Source organism: Mytilus edulis, chromosome 5 (genome assembly GCF_963676685.1).
Source record: "Mytilus edulis chromosome 5, xbMytEdul2.2, whole genome shotgun sequence".
Classification (NCBI taxonomy): domain Eukaryota; kingdom Metazoa; phylum Mollusca; class Bivalvia; order Mytilida; family Mytilidae; genus Mytilus; species Mytilus edulis.
In genome coordinates this window covers 81543790-81570210 of record NC_092348.1, presented here as the reverse complement: position 1 = coordinate 81570210, position 26421 = coordinate 81543790, and positions in this window count along the sequence as shown.

The following is a 26421-nucleotide window of genomic DNA, read 5'->3' as shown; positions in this document are numbered from 1 at the left end:
TTCATACAAATGCAAAACAGATACTAAAGAAGGTACATGCTATTTCAGGCACAAAACAAGAACAAAAAAACAATAAACAAAGTATAACACACATACTGGAATATTTTAATATTTATACATCCATCTCAGTTTAGAAAAACGATTATTCGTCTAAATATTTGTGGAACTACTTGAAATTAAATTAAAAATATCAAAATATGAGTGCTTTTTCATAAATTTGAAATCACTACATATCAGTTTAATATAAGATATCGGATTCAATCCTTTATATATTTGACTATAGAACATACATGCAAACATGCATACAACGGGTAATAATAACAGTATGGGAAACCATACTTGTACCACCCATCGTTTTGCGAGTTCATTCAGTTTAATTATGTACTGACTATCCAAAACAGCATTATGTTGACCTTACCACACGGTTAACAAAATGTAGAGAAATTCAACGGTGATAATGAATTCAAAATGATAGATTTAGTTATATCTTGATATGTTGTCAAATTTAATAAGTTTGATTATTGCCAGCCTAGCGTCCGCATTGTTAAGCTTACATATTGCAGACCTGGCAAAGTTATATATTAAGCACTCATGGTCAATAAATATTTTGTTATCCCGGCCCTATAGGTATAATTTCTCTAGCCTTATAGTGTCGTGCTTCCTCTCTCTATACTTTATGTCATTTTGTTTATTAAAGGAGTAGGTCCGGTAAGGACTCATTTTGGCCTCAAATTTCATTTTCATCTGACGAAAGATTTTGACTACTTTTTAAACACTTAAGTGTCTATTTCACTTGATTCAATTAGTATAAGTGAAAGGTTTTAACTGATTTAGTCATTAAAAACGATCCGATTCAAGCTCAAATATGAAAAATCTCTCAAATATGCCAAAAAACGTCACTTTTAAGATGGTTTTTGTCGAAAATGAAAGTGGCCGCACCCGTGTTCATCCACAACCTTTATATATGTTATGTATTATCATAAAATACAACTTACATTTCAATATTAAGGATGAACACGAATGCGGCCACTTTCGTTTTACAGGGAAACCGTCTAAAATTTAACTAAAATGATAGAATTTTGAAGATTTCAGTAATTTAGCATGACTTAATGGTGCTACAACCCGATATATGTGCATTTTATTGTCAAAAACAGCCCATATTTATGTAGAAGAAGCAATCAACTGTCCAATAAATAACTAAAAGTTTACATTTTAACAATTTTTTAAAACTGTTATATTTTGGGGCCAAAAAGGGGTCTTACCGGACCTACTCTTTTAACTGTCTCGTTTAAACATGTATTGCTACTATTATCTTTTAAGACAGACAGCTAGATACCATAAACATACAATGTATACACAAGCCAGAGTCTGAGCTTGATTTTCTATATGATATAAAAACTTAACTGACGAAAAAAGGTCATTTATTCAAAATCATAAAATGCAAAAAATACATTTTGCGAATAAAACATTTGACACAAAAGTTCATATTTAATATGAAATAATAATACATAATTAATACGAAATTACATCAACTAATATCATTTCATTGAATAAATGACAAAGAATAGCAAAGGTGGGAGAAAAATCTGCCCCATAAATAAACATATATACACATCTACTTCAAAAGATAACATTAAGGGCGGTATGTGGGTGGGAATTTTGAACAAATTGTTTGATAAGAATCACAAGTTAACACATCAAATGCTGATGATAAAAGGAAGTGACAACAATGCACCTACACGTGAACTCGCACTGATCCGCAAGATCATTGACCAATAAGAAAGATAATATCCAATCATGCATTGGTCATAAGTGAAATTTCTCTGCACGTGAAAACATGTTATCTAATTTCAACAATTTATCGTTTAATTAAGTAGGACACTCTGACCCTTTGACCAGACTAGAGACATCATACATTTACAGTATTAATAACTCACTCTTTTATTTAAGTCGGTTAGTAATAACCAATTAAAACAGAATTATCTTCTCTGCTGTCTTAAATTATTTTATTCCGCTTAATTTTCAATTAGCAAATAAAATTGGTTATTTCCCCCCTTTAGATAAACATTTTTCAGACATTTAACAGATTCATTAAAATACAAGGAGATGTGTGAGACAAATGTCCATTAAAGATCAAGGACTAGCATGTGAGCATAGAAAGGAAGCGACCAGACCTTAAAAAAAAGCACTTGAAATATGAGGCTTGTACAATGTCAATGTTTGATACAATAGGTGTTTAATAACAAAATTGAATAAAAGAGGGACGAAAGATACCAAAAGGGACAGTCAAACTCATAAATCTAAAACAAACTGACAACGCAATGGCTAAAAATGAAAAAGACAAACAAACAACAGCACACACGACACAACATAGAAAACTAAAGAATAAACAACACGAACCCCACCAAAAAACTAGGGGTGATCTCAGATGCTCCGGAAGGGTAAGCAGATCCCGCTCCACATGCGTCACCCGTCGTGTTGCTTATGTGATAACAAATCCGGTAAATAGTCTAATTCGGTAGGTCACATTCATGAAAGGGAAGGGGATTGTAGTTACGACGTAAGGAACATATCCGATATCATTTGTGAATAACGGTCAACCAACTCGTGATGGCGTCCGTAAAATTTACGAAGGGATGATTTCAACTTCACCATTTGGAACTCTTGGTTTAATAGCTTCCTTGTGAGAAGCAACCCTCTATCAAGAAAATCATGATAGGAAATGCAAGCACGGGAATATCGTATCAATTGGGAGATATATACCCCGTATGCAGGTGCTGCTGGAATGTTGCTACTTAGAAATGGAAAGTTCACAATTGGAAAGCTGAAATCATCTCTTTTGTCGTAAAGTTTTGTTTTCAACCGACTCTCATTGTCAATTTCTAGATGTAAGTCAAATAAGTGTTTATTTTCTCACTCTTAGTGGGAGTTTTCATATAAACAGAATATTTTTGCAAGGTTATAATTTCATCATTTTATTAGATTTTATTTACCAAGGCAATTTCAAATACATGTTTCTTATTTCTTTCTGATTATATAAAGGCAAGACTTTACATGAGAATAACACTTTGTATTAATTTTGATGGTGCGAAGCGCTGTTACATTATTGCTTAGTTTATCAACGTTTTGGAAAAACAAAAAGAAATTAAATACATTGAGATCGAAATTATATCTATATTCCACTTCTGATTTAATATTTACGTTAGATTCATATTTCATTATAATACGTTATTTGTATTGGCTAAAAGCAATCTCCCGAAATTCTGAAATTAACACACGTATTAAAATGAATTGTAACATCCATGATGAAAACAGGTAAATATAAGAAAAAGTTGATTGTAAACGTGTTTTTATGATCTTAAAGAAATATGCAATCATAAGTATTGAATGCTTCTTTTAGTAATGTCCTAATGTTCACCATGCGTACATTTTTAGAATGAACTGCTTCCGCGTTTCATACAAATGTACTTCGGTCAACGATTTTATACCCCTATGAATTTACAAAAAGAAGCATCTAATTCTTAAATGGAAAATGGTTCAGTCAAATAGTCCAAACAGATGTGTATCTGAACAGTTTGAGTATGAATGATCTGTTTTAAATGTTATGCTGGAATTTTCCTAAGATTAGTGACTACATTTGAAGTAGCATGCAAACTCTAAATCATTAGTCATGTAACTGATTTCTTTGGTATTGGAGATTTTTGGCCATCTATAAATATACAATTTGATAAATTTGGTTCGTCAAAGGCACTTTACATGATTTATCTTCATCAGGAACGCAAAAACCCACAATTTGAAGGCCAAATATCCAAATTGCAAGGAGAAAAAAACAGAATAGCCATTACTGCTTAAGGGCATACTATATAGTTGACGACGTTGCCATCGTAACATGTCCTGTTGTGATATCAAACCATCGATATCGAAAAAAGATTTTTCGACATTATATTATCATAAGCTGGAAAGCGACTACATGGACACATTTTTTTGAAATTGTATTTTCTTTTATTAAATATGAAAATTGCTTGTACCAATTATCAATAAAAAAAGATCCATGAAATGTTTTTCTCATTAGATAAATGTACGACAAAAAATAGCGGTTTCCCTAAAATCATTGATTTTTAATAACTTTTTTATATTATATACGAAGAATTGTTACTCAATTTTAGAGAATACGTATAAAAGGGCAAGCATCCTAGAATGTTTTCCTTTTGAAACAAAAAAATAGGTATACCTTTTACAAGAATAACAATATGCAAACTGTTTGCTAATCTGTCATACCTGTCTTGCAGATGGTCATGTTTTTCTTTGACTGTTAATGGTGTTTTATATTGAAGTTATTGGATGTTTGATGTGTACTGATTGATAATTTAGTCTAAGATGTATCATATTTTATAAGTCGTTTTTGACTTTGAACTAGCTGCCAGTAACTTTGAGTAATCTCAGATCCTTGTCTTTTTGTTATTTGGATTTACCAGCACCATCCACGTCCAATCTGTCTTGTTGTTAAATGTTTTTCAAGGGTTAGGCGGCCGCCTACATGTTTAACCCCGCACATTATGTTTACATGTCCCAAGTCAGGAGTCTGTTATTCAGTGGTTGTAGTTTGTTGCTGTGTTCTTTGTTTTACGTTAATGTTTTTGTACATAAATTAGTTTTTTTCGTTTAAATAGGTTTACAATTTTTATTTCGGGGTCTTTTAGAGCCGACTATGCGGAAATTGATTTTCTCGGTGTTGAGGGCCATACGGTGACCTATTGGTGTTAATTTCTGTGTCATTTAGTATCTTGTGGAGAGTTGTCTCATTGTCAATCATATCCCATCTTCTTTTGTTTTTATCATAAGCCTTCTTTACTCGTCCTAAGATATATAAAAAGGTTATCATTCATTATTATTCATTCTTTTGATGCGTTTGGGTTTTTGATTTTGCCATTTGATTACGAACTTTCCGTTTTGATTTTTTTACCCTGCCGATCCACCAGGTCTTGTTTGTCTTTTATAAGTAAATACGATCCATACTTTTTTTTTAATATTACCTTGATTTTTCTCTTAAAAATCAAATAATAATATAAGAACATCGGTAAACTAGATTGTCTCTGATCTACACCATACGAATCTACAGACATCTTATCCAAAACATATTGGTTTGAAAAAGTTGTCACAATATTATGTTTTAACTGTTAGACCGATTTAATATATTTTACTTTACTAGGCACATTGTTGCATGTTTGTGCACCGGAAATGGAGTACACTGATGTTATACTTAGAAATAGATACATGTTCATCATATATATCAGACTTAAAATCGAACAAAAGACAATTGTTCTTGGAATATAAAAAGTAAAATAACATAAAAAACCGAAAACGGAAAAAATTTCAAACTGGAAAGTCCTTATTTAAATGGCAAAATCAAAAGCGCAAACACATCAAACGAATGGATAATAACTGTCATTTGACAGACTTTGTACCGGCATTACACCTGGTTTTATAGCTAGATAAACATCTCATTTGTATGACAGTTGCATACAATTGAAACTTTGGAATATTTATGTATGGATGTTTCTCTTCTAAAAAAGGAGATGCAAATCTATTTTAAGATTTGTTGACTACTATATGTTATTAATCCTCCTTAAATTATCAACTCTATTTTCCTTTTATTCTGGTGTTATTTGGTTGAATTGTTGGCGGTAGTATTACTCACCAATCAAGTACACTAACGGGAATAAGGTTTGTTTAAATTAAAATGTTTACTGCCAACTATATATTAACACTTTAACACATATCAATGAGTGGTTACTAAACAGTCTGTATATAAGAAAAAAATCAAGAACTTTTGTTTTAATACACTTGTACATGCCAAGTAGTGTTATATATTTATTATGGAACCGAATTATTTATATGATAGCTTTTGGTTTCTCAGTAACGAAACAGAAAATTATACGTATTCATATAATACGACTATTTATGACTTTGGTTCACTGAGAAACAATGCGAATATCCTACCAAATAAACTTGTGGTTCTCGTAGCGGTATTGTACGGTCTTATTTTCGTTATTGGATTAACCGGTAATCTATGCATTTGTTGTTATCTATTATTTTCCAAAAAAGGAAAAACTAAAACTATCGGAAACTTTTTCATGATGACAGTTGCTATCAACGATATGTTAGTGATTATATTTTGCATTCCATTTATCAAGCTTAATAAACTTTTCTCCGACTCTTGGAAATTTGGAACTATTTTCTGTGGAATAGTTGGATATCTCCAGTGGGTACTTATCTTACAAAAATCGTTTAATATTGTTGTTATAATCTGTGATAGACATTATATTGTTGCAAGACCATTAAAGCAAAGGTTATCGAAACGGACATCACAGTTTATCATATTCGGTACATATGTTTTAGCAGCAGCGATTGCCCTACCAACAGCTTTACATACACAGGTAGTAGACGTTTCATTTGGTACAAACTCGTCAAGAATATGTACAGAACTATGGTCTTCGATTGAATCTAAACTTGGGTATACCTATACTTTGATTAGCCTTCATATTGTTATTCCACTCATTCTGATGGTCGTGTCCAGTCTGCACATAGCTTACATCTTATTTACCAGAAAAATTCCAGGTGAAGTTGATAAAAGAAGACAAGAGGTTATAAAATCATCAAAGCACAAAGTAAGTATTTTTGATAACATGTACTGTGTTGACCATTTGATATTTGACATTTTAAGGAATAACAGTTTTGTACTTAAAATTTATCATCAACAGCTATAGATTAAGATTTTGTACGAACACATTAAGTGAATGAACTACCATATCACTAACTTATAATGGAAAATATGAAAACACCTAAACAAAACCACACTGGTACCTGCAATGGTAACAACAAACTCATTAAAGAGGTAGTTTATATATCTACATATAAAACGTAAAAACGTTGCAAACAAACAAACTCACACAGGGTTCGAATAAAAAAGAAATTAAACAGTTTTTAAAAAAAATATTACTTCCCAGTTTATAATGGAAAATATGAAAACACCTAAAAAAACACACTGGTACCTGCAATGGTAACAACAAACTCATTAAAGAGGTAGTTTATATATATTCATATAAAACGTAAAAAACGTTGCAAACAAACAAACTCACGCAGGGTTCGAATAAAAAAGAAATTAAACAGTTTTCAAAAAAAATATTACTTCCCAGTTTGCATGAGTCGTATTTATTTTTTTTACTCAATCTATATACTATTGTTTTATGTACTGTGTTGACCATTTGATATTTGACATTTTAAGGAATAACAGTTTTGTACTTAAAATTTATCATCAACAGCTATAGATTAAGATTTGGTACGAACACATTAAGTGAATGAACTACCATATCACTAACTTATAATGGAAAATATGAAAACACCTAAAAAAACCACACTGGTACCTGCAATGGTAACAACAAACTCATTAAAGAGGTAGTTTATATATCTACATATAAAACGTAAAAACGTTGCAAACAAACAAACTCACACAGGGTTCGAATAAAAAAGAAATTAAACAGTTTTTAAAAAAAATATTACTTCCCAGTTTATAATGGAAAATATGAAAACACCTAAAAAAACACACTGGTACCTGCAATGGTAACAACAAACTCATTAAAGAGGTAATTTATTGTCTTCATATAAAACTTAAAAACGTTGCAAACAAACAAACTCACGCAGGGTTCGAATAAAAAAGAAATTAAACAGTTTTTAAAAAAAATATTACTTCCCAGTTTGTATGAGTGATATTTAATTTTTTTTACTCAATCTATATACTATTGTTTTATTTTAAATTTTTCAGAGCGTAAAAGTTTTGGTTTTTATGGCGATCACATTTGCTGTGTCATGGTTACCTTTGGCAGTACTTACATTTATAGCAGATGTTATGTCTAAAAGCCCAAACATAGAAATTTTATGGATAATATGTGAAATGTTGACATTCATGAACTGCATTACAATCCCGGTGTTGTATTTTTGGACAAACAGACGGTACAGAGAAGTACTTGGCGAGTTTAGTATGAAGATTACAGGATATTATCATATCAAATTATCAGTTGTACATAGCAGTCAAAGCAAGAACTCAAATTGTAGCATAAAATCAAACTCTTCAGTTGAAATGAATAATTTTTTATCAAATATACATTGAATATACAAAAAAATCGTAATTTTTCTACTTATATATACCAAGACACCGTTTATCACTTCTTCTGGTAATGTTCCAATGATAGTTCATTGTTCCTTAAATTTATATACCTGATATCATTCCCGACGCGTTAAGTTCCTATTATAGACCATATGTCTTCAGCCTTATTTTTCTGTATTATATACACCCGGTTTCACTCCAGACACTGCAACTGCAGGCTCATATGATATAACAATTAGGAGAGATGATATGATTACCAATGTGGCAAATATCCAAAACGTTCAAATAAAGTAGATGGAAGCTATTATATTCGACCTCCCACAATGAGAAAAGGGATTCAAAAGGCTCCAAAATGAAAAAAAATATATGAAATAATTCAAGTGGAAGACTCAAGGTTTATTTTATTACAAAACAAAATTATAAAAAATAAATATGAAATATATGCACCAAAAACGAACTAACCACTGAACTACATGCACCTGACTTGGGACAGGTACATACGTAATGTGTCGGGTTTAAATATGTGTGTTGGAGCTCAAGCCTCCCCTGACCTTGAAAAGTGGTGTGACAGCACACTTTCAAAATCAGTTAAAGAAGGCATCACTCATTAGATCGATACAATGCAGAAAATATTAAACATTAAACTCCGTTCGGACGCTGCAGTGTATTTAACCATCCCTCATCCCTAACAAACAAAAAATACACGAAGTACATATTCGAGAGTACTCGCTCTTTAATAGACTGTAGGGATATAACGGACATAAACAACCAAATTTATCATAGTTTATCGACTTTTAAGATAATTGCATGTACTGTTTTATTTGACATCGAACTATTCAGGGTAATATTTCTAAACACATTCAGGTCAGCTACAAAATTTTGAAAACCAAGCACTGAACGCTATTTAATGTGACGACGTTACACACTGTTTACAAAGACTCGATAAAATTGACATGATGATTGAAGTACTTAACGACCTTGACTGACTATACATCACTCGCACGGTCGGTAAAATTGATATGATGATAGAAGTATTTAACGACCTTGACTGACTATACATTCCTCGCACGGTCGGTAAAATTGATATGATGATAAAAGTATTTAACGACCTTGCCTGACTATACATCCCTCGCACGGTCGGTAAAATTGATATGATGATAGAACTATTTAACGACTTTGACTGACTATACATCCATCGCACGGTCGGTAAAATTGATATGATGATAGAAGTATTTAACGACCTTGACTGATTATACATCCCTCGCGCGGTCGGTAAAATTGATATGATGATAGAAGTATTTAACGACCTTGACTGACTATACATCCCTCGCACGGTCGCTAAAGTTGATATGATGATAGAAGTATTTAACGACCTTGACTGACTATACATCCCTCGCACGGTCGGTAAAATTGATATTATGATAGAAGTATTCAACGACCTTGACTGAATATATATATCCCTCGCACGGTCGGTAAAATTGCTATTCACAGTTTGGTACATTATGAATTATAGAGATATGTACCAACATCAACTCAAAAGTGTGGTTCAGTCCGTGTAGTTGATTCATCAAACGTTTCGTGAAAACTTGTGGAAAATATCGAGTTTTAAATGTCAAAATATTATACAATGTTATACAATTGGATGTTTTCATTTAAATAAATCAATAAAAAGAAATAACTGCCAATCATCAGTAGATATCATATAATACAGGGAACTGCAAAATGTTTTCCGTGCTAATCTCTGGCAATCAAAATAATTAAAAGCACCAACAATGAAGTCAGGTCTTGATGGTTGATATGGTATATTGTTCTGTTCAATATTTAAAGAGTAAAATCAATTCGGAAAGTCCATAATCACATGGCAAAATCAAATAACAAAACGCATCAAAAACTGTCATATTCCTGACTTGGTACAGGCATTTTCAAATGTAGAAAATGGTGGATTGAACCTGGTTTTATAGCTAGCTTAACCTCTCACTTGTATGACAGTCGTATCAGATTCCATTATATTGTTACCGATGCGTGAACAAAACAAACAGACACAATACTTAAAAATGTAAACTAGTTTTTGCTATATTTTGCATATATTTTTACAAATATTTAAAAGTTGTTGAATATCTTTAATATGGTCAATTTACTTTCCATCATTTTTTTTACAAGAAAATCCACAAAACACGACCAAAAAACTTAACTTGACCATTGTCTGCTAAACATCTCTTAATTTACAACAAAACTGTAAACCCAGCAATCAACCGCAAACATAAATTGTACAAAATCCATCTTTTTCTTCTTTGATATTAGATAATTAGTACGATTACAATTATCTGTCTTATAACTAATTACATCAACTTCACACAAAATCGTATAAAGAACGATAAATAACTTGGTCATCAAGATGTTCGACTTATCATTTTTCTAAATTATCTTACTAAATCTAAAAAAAGGTATGGTGCAAGTAAAAATTATAAGTTTACAGAGATTGAAGCTTAATTTCTCAAGATAATACACTTACAAAAAAAATGTCTTTGAAGTTATATACAAAAAAACAATTATCTGTTAATGCGTTTTCTGTGCTGTGTGTTCTTGTTTGTCGGTAATGTATTCATGTAGTGTTGTCTTTTTGACGATACTTTTCAACATTGCCAGATAAGCAGGAGGTTTGGCTAGCCATAAATTCTGGTTTGCACCAGTTTTTTTGTCTTAAAATGTCCTGTACCAAAACAGGATTATGGCAGTTGTTATCCATTTCTTTGTAAGTTGACGATTGTTTTTGTTGTACTTCAAATTTTCTGTTGTTTATATCTTATGATTAGCGGTATATTACTTTTGCCTTATGGAAATGTGTTTGAAAAAACTAGTCTATATTGAGTTTAACCTCTTTGTATCTTATTTATATTTTAAAATGTTCTGACACAAGGTTCTAAAAATCTGATAAGGGATATTTTGAAACAAAATAAAATTGTATAAAGGAATTTATCAAAAATAACAAAACTGAAAAACAGAATATCGAAATATCCACAATGTTGAAATATTTTAAAGGTGCAAAATAATGCTTACTTATATAAAAGAGTGGCGAAATATACCAGAGGGACTCACAGCGCCATGGCTAAATTATAGAAAGACAAACAGACAAATAATAGTACAAATAGTATATAAGTAAAGAGTATATAAGTAACACAATTGTGCAGTTTATATGATTTTCTTTTACCAGGCACAGATTACCTTAGCCGTATTTGGCACAACTTTTTGAAATTTTGGATCCTCAATGCTCTTCAACTTTGTACTTGTTTGGCTTCATAAATATTTTGATATGAGCGTCACTGATAAGTTTTATGTAGACGAAACGCGCGTCTGGCGTACTAAATTATAATCCTGGTACCTTTGATAACTATTATAGGATATTAATATATATCATTACCAGTTACAGGTAGATTATTAATATTAAACTACCAAAAATGTCTTTAAGTTACCAAAAACAAAATAGGTGATATTTCACAAGGTATGAATCCATGATGTGCTGCATATAAATCACAAACATATACTCTAAAAAAGGCAGACTACAACATATTAATTATAATAAATATCAAACCTCTATGATAAAATTGAGAATGGAAATGGGGAATGTGCCAAAGAGACAACAACCCGACCAAAGAAAAAAACAACAACAGAAGGTCACCAACAGGTCTTCAATGTAGCGAGAAATTCCCGCACCCGGAGGCGTCCTTCAACTGGCCCCTAAACAAATATATACTAGTTCAGTGATAATGAACGCCATACTAATTTCCAAATTGTACACAAGAAACTAAAATAAAAATAATACAAGACTAACAAAGGCCAGAGGCTCCTGACTTGGGACAGGCGCAAAAATGCGGCGGGGTTAAACATGTTTGTGAGATCTCAACCCTCCCCCTATACCTCTAGCCATTGTAGAAAAGTAAACGCATAACAATACGCACATTAAAATTCAGTTCAAGAGAAGTCCGAGTCTGATGTCAGAAGATGTAACCAAAGAAAATAAACAAAATGACAATAATACATAAATAACAATGATAAAATTACATTTACTCAAAATTATACTTAAATGCATTTCTCAGTTTTAAAAGAGGGACAAAAGATACCAGAGGGACAATCAAACTCATAGATAAAAAATAAACATGACATTGCTAAAAAAGAAAGACAAACAGAAAAACAAATAGTACACAAGACACATAGAAAACGAAAGACTTGACTACATAAGGGTGATTAAACTAGCTTTCAATAAATGTCAAGATAGTTGTTTGTTTGATAATAAGAAGTATTATTGACTAGACATAAAGCCAAGGTTGTAATAATTTTTTGTGACACTGCAAAATGGAAATCGTGAGGTTTTAAACATAACAAACATCAGTTGCAAACACACATCTAGGCATAATACATGATAACAAATATCTAGAATTATAATTGATTCTACTTTTTCATACTTTGTTATCTCTATAAATAAAAAAAAAAAAGTAACAGAACAAAAGAATGAAAACCGTTTTGAAAAATATAAATGAATAACAATATTTGTATTTATGCATTTATCCGTAGATTCTATATCTACAAAGTTAAAATCATGATGTAGAACATGGGTGTTGTATTTTGTTTTAAAAGCCAGACCTTTGAAAATTGATCATGCATAGCTAGATATCAACTTCTTTCAGATATACGAAAATATTCATCATGTATCTAAACACGGGATAATGAACTAAACTAGCATGCTTACTGAAAACAAAAGTAAAGTAGTTGTCTCCAAACTCATGTATGCATATCTAATCAATTGACAGTTCAAATGGAATGTCGAAACTTACCCATTACAATAGTTAGATAAAGTTACAGCTGTTTGTGGAAACAGTAAAAAAACCGCATAAATGCATCACCGATTTACCGGCATTAACTGTGTTTTACAAAAGGTTAAGGTCAATGAACATGAATTTATAATTTAGAAACAAAACTGGACAAAACGTTATCATGTGACTTCACATTTTCCAAAAAGGAATATGAAATTTGTTATCCATTCGTTTTATGTATTCGTGCTTTTAATTTTGCTATTTGATTACGGACTTTTAAGTGCATGCCAGTATGTAATTACATATACATGTACTTTTTATATAACAAAGCACAGTCAAGCAAATGCATGCTACCAGAAGTGTTTTTTTTTTTAACTCCCTTTGAGAAAATGTCCCTGATATAAGTTTGTCTATATTTTTACGCCCCTTTTTACCACAAGTATATAAATACCTAAACACATTAAATTTGCAAACGAAGTGTTTTGAGCTATCCGTGAAGAAGTAAACCCAGATCACTCTTTGAACAAACCAATTGTTAAGTTTTTATTGTACTTTAATATCGCGACATTGTTTTAAAAATATCAATCAAAGAGCACCAATGGTTTCAAATTTTGTATAAACATGAATTTTCTTTTATAAGGCAAGGAACATATTCCCCTACGCATTGAAAAAAACAAAGTAGATGTACAGTAGTTGTCGTTTGTTATGTAATTTATACGTGTTTCTCGTTTTTCGTTTTTTATATAGATTAAACCGTTGGTTTTCCCGTTTGAATGGTTTTACACGTCTAGTAATTTTGGGGCTCTTTATAGCTTGTTGTTCGGAGTGAGCCAAGGCTCCAGGTTTAAGGCCGTACATTGATCTATAATGTTTTACTTTTATTAATTGTTATTTGGATGGAGAGTTGTCTCATTGGCACTCATACCAAATCTTCCTATATCTATTTATTTGGTCTGTAACTTATATAAACGAAATAAAGTGTGATATTTAAAAAATTTAAATCAGAAATCATAATGACCTTATCTGACCAAACTAAACTATAATTTTACAAATTCACAATTTCCGTGGTTTCAAAATTCATTGGATAATGCCAACATTCGTATAACGGGTATAACTCGAAATGCCAGATACCAGAGGGACAGTCAAACTCATTAATCGAAAATAAACTGACAACGCCAGGCTAAAAATGAAAGAAGACAAACAGACAAACAGTGGAACACAAGACACAACATAGAAAACTAAAGAATAAGTCACTGAAAGCGTATCAGATATCGTTAACCCTGTCGACCTATCGGGATCTCGTTCCTTTTGGATTGCATGCGATAACATCAATCAATATAACTTTTATGTGTATTTTCTCAAATTAATAATAAAATATTGACTCGGACTTCTCTTAAACTGAGTTTTACTCTGTGTATTGTTGTGCGTTTGTTTTTTCTACATTGGTTAGAGGTACAGGGGGATGGTTGAGATTTCAAAAACATGTTTAACCCCGCCGCATTTTTCGCCTTTTAGGAGTCTCTGGCCTTTGGTAGTCTGGTATGATTTTTTATTTTAGTTTCTTTTGTATAATTAGGAGTTTAGTATGACGTCCATTATCACTGAACTAGTACACATATTTGTTTAGGGGACAGCTGCATTAAAGACCAATTGGTGGCCTTAGGCTGTTGTCTGCTCTATGCACGGGTTGTAGTCTTTGACACTTTCCCCATTTAAAGACAATTCTACTGTTGCCATGGCAAATATAAAGGTGCTAAACAAACGTGTTTTTCTTTCAAACATTTTGACCAATCATAATTATTTAATCAGTTAGGATATTTATTTAATTATTATCTACTCATAAAAATTGAGTTGAAGCAAAAAAGCCAAATCGTCAAACCTTGACTTTGTATCTTCATTCAAAATGAATTCAGTGCCCTTTTAGAAACTACTACCATGAAGTTTCAACAATCCACATTTGTAAAGATTTGAACTAATATAGCTAAGTATGCAGACGCATATTTCGTCTACAAACTACTCACCAGTAGAAACCTAAACTATGAATAAACAAGCAATAGTAATACACGTTTTAAGCTAAGAAAAGGATGCATTTCGAGTTATACCCCGTAAGTATTAGTCAAAATTTTAAAATTTGGAGAATTGTACTGACTCAAAAACTGTAGAACGTGACGGTGCTGCCTGTGACACGAGTAATCTCCTTAGTCTGTGTGTTCCTTTTACGTGAATATGCAGAGATTATTTCGACGACAAACGGAGTGTATTTTCACCAATATATCATCAAGATCTTTATATGCCAACAACTATCCTTATTTCATCTTATTTCAAAGCATAGACAATAAACTGACATTAATTAACAAAGACATATAAACTAAATGTGTAAGGGTAAAGTACTAAAATTAAAAAAATGTGATGTCCAGAATGTCTTGCGATACACAAAATTATACAAAATAAACAAAAACGAAACAAAATTTCTGTTATAAACTAGGTTGATTTTATTAATGAACTTTAAAGTCAACACATAACGGCGAAGATTTAATTAAAGTCTGACTAAAGTAAGACAACTCAGATGGTACAAAAAACCTTTTCTCTTGCAACAATTACACAAACAGTTATCACATAAGTTTAGAACACAAATCTGGGGGCGGAAATTATCAGTTCAAAAGTAACTTTTGGGTAAATGTTTTGTCTTCAAAGTTAACTGAATACATTTAGAGAAAAAAGTTTGCATTATCGTGTGCAGACCAAAATTGTTTCTGCTATTAAGGAACCGCTAAAGTCCCTGTTATAATGTTTCCTGTACAGAACAGATCTAAAAGAGGGGGCGAAAGATACCAGAAAGACATTCAAATAAACTCATAAAACTCAAAAATAAACTGACAACGCCATGGCTATAAAAATAGACAAACAGACAAATAATAGTACACAAGACACAACATAGAAACTTAAGATTTAGCAATATTATTCAAACAAAAAACTGAAGGTAATCTTTGATACTCCGGAAGGGTTAGCAGATTGTGTCCTTAGAGTATGTCGGCTTTTGATCAGTTTTGAGGACAGGTCTGTTACAAATCTGATCAAATCCACTTATTGATAAGGTATTTTGACATGAGTTGTCCTCAAAATAAATACATTTACAGTATTCTGTTGTAGGTAATCATAATCTTAAAAGTCATTGTCAGTTTACTTAAGTTGCACTGGTAAATCATTAAACTTATGATGAATTTTTGTTTTATTTTATACAATTGATAAAAAAAACTAGTTCAAATTTACTCCGGAATATTTTGCACTTCATTTTTTTTATATTTTAACAGACGTTTATAGTTTTCTAAAAAGCAACACTAATTAAAAATATCATTTGAAACAGTCTGTTGTAATACTAGTGGGCTACAAGACTTTAAAACAATATGAGTTGTCTCACTTTTGCCAGACTTATATAAAACGTTACGTTTTGTTTCAAATATTCATTGATAAATTATAGGTAATAGTTATATCGTTACCTAGGCTGTTGAACATTTAATCACGAGGATATCACCAGTCAGGTAGTCACCACTTCTGTGTTGAGGTTCAATATTATTGCTACGATGTTTACCTGAAAATTATCTGGTTAAAAATGTTGAATTTTCTGAGATACTAAGGTTTTTTAATACCCAGTGAATATATATTGCCTTTTCCATGGCACAACATTTTATAATTTTGAAATTTATATTTGATGTTGTCTTCGAACTGTTTTAAAAAGCCAAATAAAGTATGAATTTGAAGAACATTGAGGAGCAAAAATTTCGAATCGTTTCGCCAAATATAGCTAAGGCAATTTATTCCTGAATTTTAAATCTTTAGTATTTCCAAACATTCAAAGTCTTGTAAACCGTTGATTTATAATTATGACCATATCAATGATAATTCCTGTCACCACATAAAAGCTGACAACTGGGCTGGTGATACCCTCTGGGAATAAAAACTTCACCAGCAGTGGCATCGAGCCAGTGGTTGTAAATAAACTCATCATGGAGAATATAATATCTTTGTTGAATAATTTGAAACATATTTAAAAAAGAGTATAATTATCATAATATATATCTGAATACTTTTTGATAGGTAAAGCAAACTGCTTTTTCAAAGTGAGGAATAGGAATGATCTGTTTGTGTATTTAGCGGTTATAAGCAGAGTACACATTTGGCAAAACACACCTCAATTGTCAAAGCGTACCAATGTAAAAAAAAGGACATAGTTGAACTGTGAAATTATTATTCGTTGAATTTAAGTAGATATCTTGAATACGGATGAATAATGAATTTAAACGATACGGCGGTGAATGCTCTTATGGAATTTGACACAACTGTCATACAAATGACAGGTTGAGCTAGACATAAAACCAGGTTTAATCCACCATTTTCTGCATAGCATAAGAAAGTGTCTGTACAAAGTCAGGAGTATGACAATTGTTATACATTCGTTTGATATGTTTGAGCTTTTGATTTTACCCTTTGATAATGAACTTTTCGTTTTGTTTTTCACTGAGTCAGTATTTTTGTTACTTTACATTTTCGTTACTTAAATATGACTCTTTTTTCTTGTGCATTATAGCAAATATTTGAATATTTTACTGTTGAAAGTTATCACCTTTTTAAACAAACACATTAAAATTATCAATATAATATATTATGTTATCTTTGAAGATTATTTAAGATAACCTTTTTTATTACTTCAGAGACTACAGATGGAAAAGGGTAAACACAACATTATTATTCAGGAATATTTCACATTTTAGTAAATATTACGCATAAATGCCAGTTGGAATTTGCATGACTAACTGTATGATTACAGTAAATGTATATGAGTGTACATGTTGTAACTTGTACAATGCAAATATGCGTTATAACATGTACAAAAGTATATCGTATATGTTATAAAATTAAAAATATTGCTCAAAAATGGTTTTGAATTGTGCAAAATTTGAAAACTAAAGATATGTTTCTGTTATAACAACAATGTCATACGTCAATACATTTTCCTTTTTTTTTTTTTATTGTTCATTCATGTTAGCATATTTTGTCTTTTTTGATTCAATTAATGGGCAGATGGATAATTTTTATGAAGCTTAATAGCTTTAAACCAAATATGTTGTCAAAAATATTATTCAGTATTCTCACTTGGTGAAACATAATTGTGAGTTTTTCGATAGTAAAATTCTTGATGCAAGATGCAAGTGTATAGCCAGAATAGATTTTACAATGAAATCCTTGATATTGGTATATGTAAAAGGAATAAAAAAATATTTTACATTTAATACATTTCCAATAAAGGTTATTGCCACATATTTGACACAATATGTTTTAAGATAGTAATGGATTAACTTTAACACATTATGTTAGACGTATATATAATCCGGTAAGGTCCATATACCAAAGCAATAGAAATTTCTACATTCTATTATATCTGATATCAAATATTAAAAAATCATTTGAGACTTTCCAATCATTAATCAATTTGCAAAGTTCAGACATTAAAGTCATATGAAACGAGTGAGTGGTGAAAAATAATGTTTATCCAATTCTTGAACCAATACATGTATATATCGTAAACTTAGTCTTCTGTGCACGATTTTATAATTTTTTACCTCAAATATATCGTATAATCGTCAATCTTTTTTTTCTCTCTGTCTGTTATGATTTAACAAATATGGCTGCTCATGAAATGCCGTATTATGAAGCCGAAGGTTACCGATTGTCACCTTATAGTAAACAAATAACAAAAAGCATGGGTATTGAGCACGTGTTTAACATGTATAATCAGATAATTGTTTATTTTAACGACAGATCTATGGGTATTGCTATCACGCTCAGGTCACTATGCATACGGAAAATATGTCGGTGAATTCCTTCCAAGCAATATACTATAAGTAAACTTCTTCTAAATGTGGAAAAATTAAAAACAATTCCTCAGAAAAAAGGATATGTACATAAGTTGTATAATGAAAACTATCCATTTAGTTATAAAAAAACATATGCATATTTTTTTTAATTTGAGGTTTCTTATGACTTTAACAGGTAATAAATCTGCCAAATAAAATGTAACAATAAATTTGAGATACAGTTAGTTCGTACTAAACGACAGCTAGCTCTATTTAGGAAAATCAACAGTATTGAACAGTAGACGGGTACCTAGTTCCAAGTATTGAATAAGTTTTAGGTATTTTTAACATATAGCTCTTCAACGATTTTCGGTACTTATACATCTTCGGATTTCAAATGTTTGGCTTTGAGCATTCCTGATGAAGGTAAATCCAGAAAAGCGCATCGGACGCAATAAATTATTAAACGTGTTGTTTTATATTTTTACATCACTGGGTCGATACCTCTGCTGGTGGACTATCAGTCCCCGAGGGTACTATCATCAGCTCAGTAGTCACTGCTTCGGTACTGACATGATTAAACAAACTTTACTAAAATTGTCCGTTTATAAATTTTGAAATTATAATGAAACTAAGGTTTCAACTCCCTCAGGCAAAGTTGGCTTAAGATGAATTTGGCTATTTATTTTAGGTATTTTTAACATATAGCTCTTCAACGATTTTCGGTACTTATACATCTTCGGATTTCAAATGTTTGGCTTTGAGCGTTCCGGATGAAGGTAAATCCAGAAAAGCACTTCGGACGCAATAAATTATTAAACGTGTTTTTTTTATTTTTTTACATCACTGGGTCGATACCTCTGCTGGTGGACTATCAGTCCCCGAGGGTATCATCGGCTCAGTAGTCAGTGCTTCGGTACTGACATGATTAAACAAACTTTACTAAAATTGTCCGTTTATAAATTTTTAAATTATTATGAAACTAAGGTTTCAACTCCCTCAGGCAAAGTTGGCTTTAGATGAATTTGGCTATTTATTTTAGGTATTTTTAACATAAAGCTCTTCAACGATTTTCGGTACTTATACATCTTCGGATTTCAAATGTTTGGCTTTGAGCGTTCCGGATGAAGGTAAATCCAGAAAAGCACTTCGGACGCAATAAATTATTAAACGTGTTTTTTTTATTTTTTTACATCACTGGGTCGATACCTCTGCTGGTGGACTATCAGTCCCCGAGGGTATCATCGGCTCAGTAGTCAGTGCTTCGGTACTGACATGATTAAACAAACTTTACTAAAATTGTCCGTTTATAAATTTTTAAATTATTATGAAACTAAGGTTTCAACTCCCTCAGGCAAAGTTGGCTTTAGATGAATTTGGCTATTTATTTTAGGTATTTTTAACATAAAGCTCTTCAACGATTTTCGGTACTTATACATCTTCGGATTTCAAATGTTTGGCTTTGAGCGTTCCTGATGAAGGTAAATCCAGAAAAGCGCATCGGACGCAATAAAGTATTAAACGTGTTTTTTTTATTTTTTTACATCACTAGGTCGATACCTCTGCTGGTGAACTATCAGTCCCCGAGGGTATCATCAGCTCAGTAGTCAGTGCTTCGGTACTGACATGATTAAACAAACTTTACTAAAATTGTCCGTTTATAAATTTTGAAATTATTATGAAACTAAGGTTTCAACTCCCTCAGGCAAAGTTGGCTTTAGATGAATTTGGCTATTTATTTTAGGTATTTTTAACATATAGCTCTTCAACGATTTTCGGTACTTATACATCTTCGGATTTCAAATGTTTGGCTTTGAGCGTTCCTGATGAAGGTAAATCCAGAAAAGCGCATCGGACGCAATAAAGTATTAAACGTGTTTTTTTTATTTTTTTACATCACTAGGTCGATACCTCTGCTGGTGAACTATCAGTCCCCGAGGGTATCATCAGCTCAGTAGTCAGTGCTTCGGTACTGACATGATTAAACAAACTTTACTAAAATTGTCCGTTTATAAATTTTGAAATTATTATGAAACTAAGGTTTCAACTCCCTCAGGCAAAGTTGGCTTTAGATGAATTTGGCTATTTATTTTAGGTATTTTTAACATATAGCTCTTCAACGATTTTCGGTACTTATACATCTTCGGATTTCAAATGTTTGGCTTTGAGCGTTCCTGATGAAGGTAAATCCAGAAAAGCGCATCGGACGCAATAAATTATTAAACGTGTTGTTTTATATTTTTACATCACTGGGTCGATACCTCTGCTGGTGGACTATCAGTCCCCGAGGGTACTATCATCAGCTCAGTAGTCACTGCTTCGGTACTGACATGATTAAACAAACTTTACTAAAATTGTCCGTTTATAAATTTTGAAATTATAATGAAACTAAGGTTTCAACTCCCTCAGGCAAAGTTGGCTTTAGATGAATTTGGCTATTTATTTTAGGTATTTTTAACATATAGCTCTTCAACGATTTTCGGTACTTATACATCTTCGGATTTCAAATGTTTGGCTTTGCGCGTTCCTGATGAAGGTAAATCCAGAGAAGCGCTTCGGACGCAATAAATTATTAAACGTGTTGTTTTATATTTTTACATCACTAGGTCGATACCTCTGCTGGTGGACTATCAGTCCCCGAGGGTATCATCAGCGCAGTAGTCAGTGCTTCGGTACTGACATGATTAAACAAACTTTACTAAAATTGTCCGTTTATAAATTTTGAAATTATAATGAAACTAAGGTTTCAACTCCCTCAGGCAAAGTTGGCTTTAGATGAATTTGGCTATTTATTTTAGGTATTTTTAACATATAGCTCTTCAACGATTTTCGGTACTTATACATCTTCGGATTTCAAATGTTTGGCTTTGAGTGTTCCTGATGAAGGTAAATCCAGAAAAGCGCTTCGGACGCAATAAATTATTAAACGTGTTGTTTATATTTTTACATCACTGGGTCGATACCTCTGCTGGTTGACTATCAGTCCCCGAGGGTATAATCAGCTCAGTAGTCACTGCTTCGGTACTGGCATGATTAAACAAACTTTACTAAAATTGTCCGTTTATAAATTTTGAAATTATTATGAAACTAAGGTTTCAACTCCCTCAGGCAAAGTTGGCTTTAGATGAATTTGGCTATTTATTTTAGGTATTTTTAACATATAGCTCTTCAACGATTTTCGGTACTTATACATCTTCGGATTTCAAATGTTTGGCTTTGAGCGTTCCTGATGAAGGTAAATCCAGAAAAGCGCTTCGGACGCAATAAATTATTTAACGTGTTGTTTTATATTTTTAGATAAAAGCAACCAATAAATTTATCTTTATATTGATTTTTTTTTATTCCTACCTAATATAATAACAAAGTTATATTTTGCTTATTAAAAAAAGTAAGTCATTTGAGGGCAAATGATATCTTCACCAAAAGTCACATGCATAATTGTGAAAACAATTTTTATACGATGCAGGACAAATATTAGTTTTCTACAGTGTAAAATAAAAATATCATCACCTCTTCGTAGATGACGAAACACTTGCTCATTGGTGTTAATACCAATGAATGTAGAAGATATTTGTTTCAAATAAATCTGTATGTTTATTTTAATGTTTTACTGTCTATGTTTGTGTAGGTTGCTGATTAAATATAACAAAACTATTAAAAACTGTCACACAAGCGGGAGATTTAGTTTTTTTTCTCGAAAATGCATGTAGTTAGGAATATGGAAGTTATTTGTATACTCATTCCCCTGATTGTTATCATTTAATTTTGTCAGCTTTGATAGACTTTCACCTTTAAATCTGACTTGGAGTTCGGTATTTTTGTTCTTCTGTTTTTGGTTTGTGCATACAATTTGACATGAGACTTCATGCCTGATGCACTTTGCAACTTACTAATCAACCTTTTCCAAAAAATAGGAAACACTGTGGCTTTACTGTGAATCGTGTAGAGATTGTATATTATATACGTAAGCGAGCCCTTATTTGTGATATCAGGTGGTGTCTGAAGTTGATTGCATATATTCGTCGTGGTTCTGCGTATTGTATATTATCTCAACTACTGTTAACCAACTTATTTTAGCGAGCGATTCATTTTCGCGACTTTCGCGAGTAGAAAAATAACGCGAATATAAATCGTCGTGAAAAGATAAAACTTGGATCTTTCCGTCTTAAACTACATCATATACATTCGAAAATCGCGAAACTAAATAGCCGCGAAGTGGACTAGGAAGGATAAAACGCGAAATGAAGTAGCCGCGAAATTAAGTTGGTTTACAGTATTACATTATTTGTTTTTGCCTGTCTTTGTGATAAAAGTTCTTGATTGTGTTTGTGCTGTATTTCTGTCACGTAGCGTTATCATTTTAGCGATATTAGTAAAAATTGTCACAAACGGGGGGTATTGCGCGCAATTAAATCAGGTTCAATCCACCAATTTTTCATAAAACGTCATGTGCCAAGTCAGGTATATAGCAGTAATGATCAAATAGTTCTTTTCAATGTATGTTGACGTTTGTTTTTGTTGCACTTTTTTATACTGTTTTTCCTTTGTTTTCTCACATAGTTGATGTATTTCCCTCGATTTGAGTTTGTAACCTGGATTTATCTTCTCTAAATCAATTTATGACTTTTAAACACTGATATACTACTGTGCATTTATATGGAACCAGGTTCAATTCACCTTTTTCTAAATAAGAAAATGACTGTACCAATTTAGCAATATGACAGTTTATATCCATTCATTTAATGCGTTTGAGCTAGCTGTTGAAATTGCCATTTGATTGAGGTATTTTCGTTTTGAACTTTGCTTGGAGTTCAGTATTTTTGTGATTTTACTTTATATATGCACTTGATGATCGTGAAAACAAATAAAACTTTGAGTGTGAAAGAAATAACAGGTTTCTGTAGCGTGAAATGTAATTAATATTATCCTTCATTTTATAGGTATTAGAACTACTTGTTAGTGGATATTACTCCAACAGAGGAAATAATTATTAAATTAGAATTTTCATATAAATATTTTCGTCGACCTTCATCCAAAGGTTAAAATGAATGTATTTGTGAACATTGCCATCAGAATACCTTATGAAAATGACTTTTTTTAGAAGATGGATTTTGACAAATTATAAATGATATTCAACTTCCAAAATATAAAACAATATTGCCATATGAATAATTTTCAAATATTATAAATGTTCGTAAGAATTCAGTATTTTTAATTGGGTAAATTTAATTTATCATAATACAATTCAATTTAAATTTCAATTTATCTAGTTAATAAATTTTTTGGTGAACTTAATTAATTTAACAACGGATAAACGCCAATTTACTATTAACGGCTAGCTTGGGCGTTTTCACATGTAAGCTAAAGCGTACACATACCGATGTTGGTAGCCGAAATATTACATGTACTATGAAGTAATCAAGTAAACATTAATTACATATCAGTTCTCTGTTTTGCCTATGCTCGTCTTAATTTTGTATTTCTACATGTGATAACTATGGAATAAGAATGGATTATAATGTGTTTTTATTTGTTAATTTTCGTCTGAATCACTTGGACATTAATTACTTGCGTATAAGATGATTCAGACGAAAATTTACAAATAAAAGCGAAAAATGGTGATTTGAAAAGTTGAGTTCTCTGATTCTTCGTATTAACAACATGCAGCTAAAAATAAATACTCGTTCTTTTAGAAATATAGATAAGCAGAGATTAGAAGGCATAATATTATATGGAAATTTGGTAACAACAGAGATCGTAGAAGTTGAGCAGTTTTTCTTGCTCTGTTCTGTTTTCCCCAGAGGTTTGACATACGGTTTTTGTTCGAGCGTCACCGCTAAGTCAAGTTAAGACGAAACGAGCGTCTGTCCTACAAAATTGCACACCTGCATGGTATCTTTAATGAGTTTTATGTTTTCAAAGGTGTGATCAATGCAATGTTTAAAAGTGTGATGAATTGTTTGTAGGTATGATAAATGTTTGGAGGTGTGACATATGTTTGACAGCAATCAAGTGTTATTCTTGCTCAAATGGTTATCATAAAATGCTTCTTCACATTAACAGCTGCTGCATTTATTCTACGAGCACTTTACATTGAGTTGTAAGCGTTTTGTTGATCATTATTTCATTATTAATAGCGATGGAACTTGCTGTATAAAATTGACAGCTAAAAAAGCTGTCTTTTGTATAAAAGTAATTAATACTTAAAACTTAAATTTGCTTTTTTTATAAACTTGAATGGTTAAATTTTTACTATAAAACAGTGGCTGGATAGAAACGAATAATCCTATTCGTTTAAGATTAGAGTCAAATTCACGTTCGGAAATCGTACTCTCAAGATTTGATAAAGAACAGGAAAAGAATAAAAAGGAAAAAGTAAATTACCTTTGGCGGGAAATTTTTGAGAAAATAAGGGAATTTTGTTCAAAATTAAATATCCAAAAATTACAAAAATCGGAAACAAGTATAATTTTTGGGGTCATTAATGCAGATGCATCTTATACCCAAATGTTAGATACGGTACTTTTAATCACGAAATGGGTTATCTGGAAAACTAGAAATATTGCAAAATATCAAAAGAAAGGGATAAGTAAATTGGTGATTTTAAATATGATAAAACATGAAATGCAATTTCTGCTCAAATATTTTTAACCGAATACGAAAATCGAAGCCTTTTCTACTATGTGTGACATTTTTTGTATATAAATATATATTTTGCATGGTCAGGTCAGTTCAATGACCTCTTTGATACTGATTGAATAATAATATGTACACTGCTCGCAACTCCCTACATGTAATTTCTGTTGTGTATATATTCATGTATATCATCTAATTGTAATAAGACATGTTGTATCAACAGGTTCATATTATAAACAAATATTTACTCACCATATCTTTGATATTAATCCTTATTGGGAATCAAAATCATTAATCCATTTTTTTATGAATGAACTACACATCCCTTTAACAAATCGCACGTGGTAAATGATCACTCGACCAGAAATTTAATGTAATCGAAATTAACATAACAAAAGACTTGATGTACGATAAAATTAAACTGCTTAATAAATACAGGTAGCCTTTGTGAGAAATAAATGAAGATAAAAAACAAACTTTATTGAAATAATTATATATGGTGAGATGTATAGATATATAGATCGATATTGATTGCAGGTACATGTACATTTGTACAAGGATAGATAATTTTATAAAGCTAGGTTGATGTTAATAATTTATAGTGGGAGTTTTTTTTCTCATTTGCTTTTCCCCGACAAATGAGACTGTAAAAATTGGGGCCCCCTTAGTTGCTTCCCTGGGCAACTGAGGGTTGATGTAACAGGTGATTGTTAATAAAATATGTTTAATATAAAAAAAAAAAAAAAAAAAGAAAAAAAAAATTACCTTCGTTCTGTTTCAAACTATCAAAATAGACAAAATGTAAACTTATTGACTACGTATGAATGAAATAGTAAGTTTATTAATCCCCGATGTGCAACTATTGTCCCGAGGTGTAGCCAAGGGCATGAGTTGTATCCAAGGAGACAATAAACTTACTAGTCCATGAAAATCCAGCCAGTAAGTTTTTTATAAGCTTGAA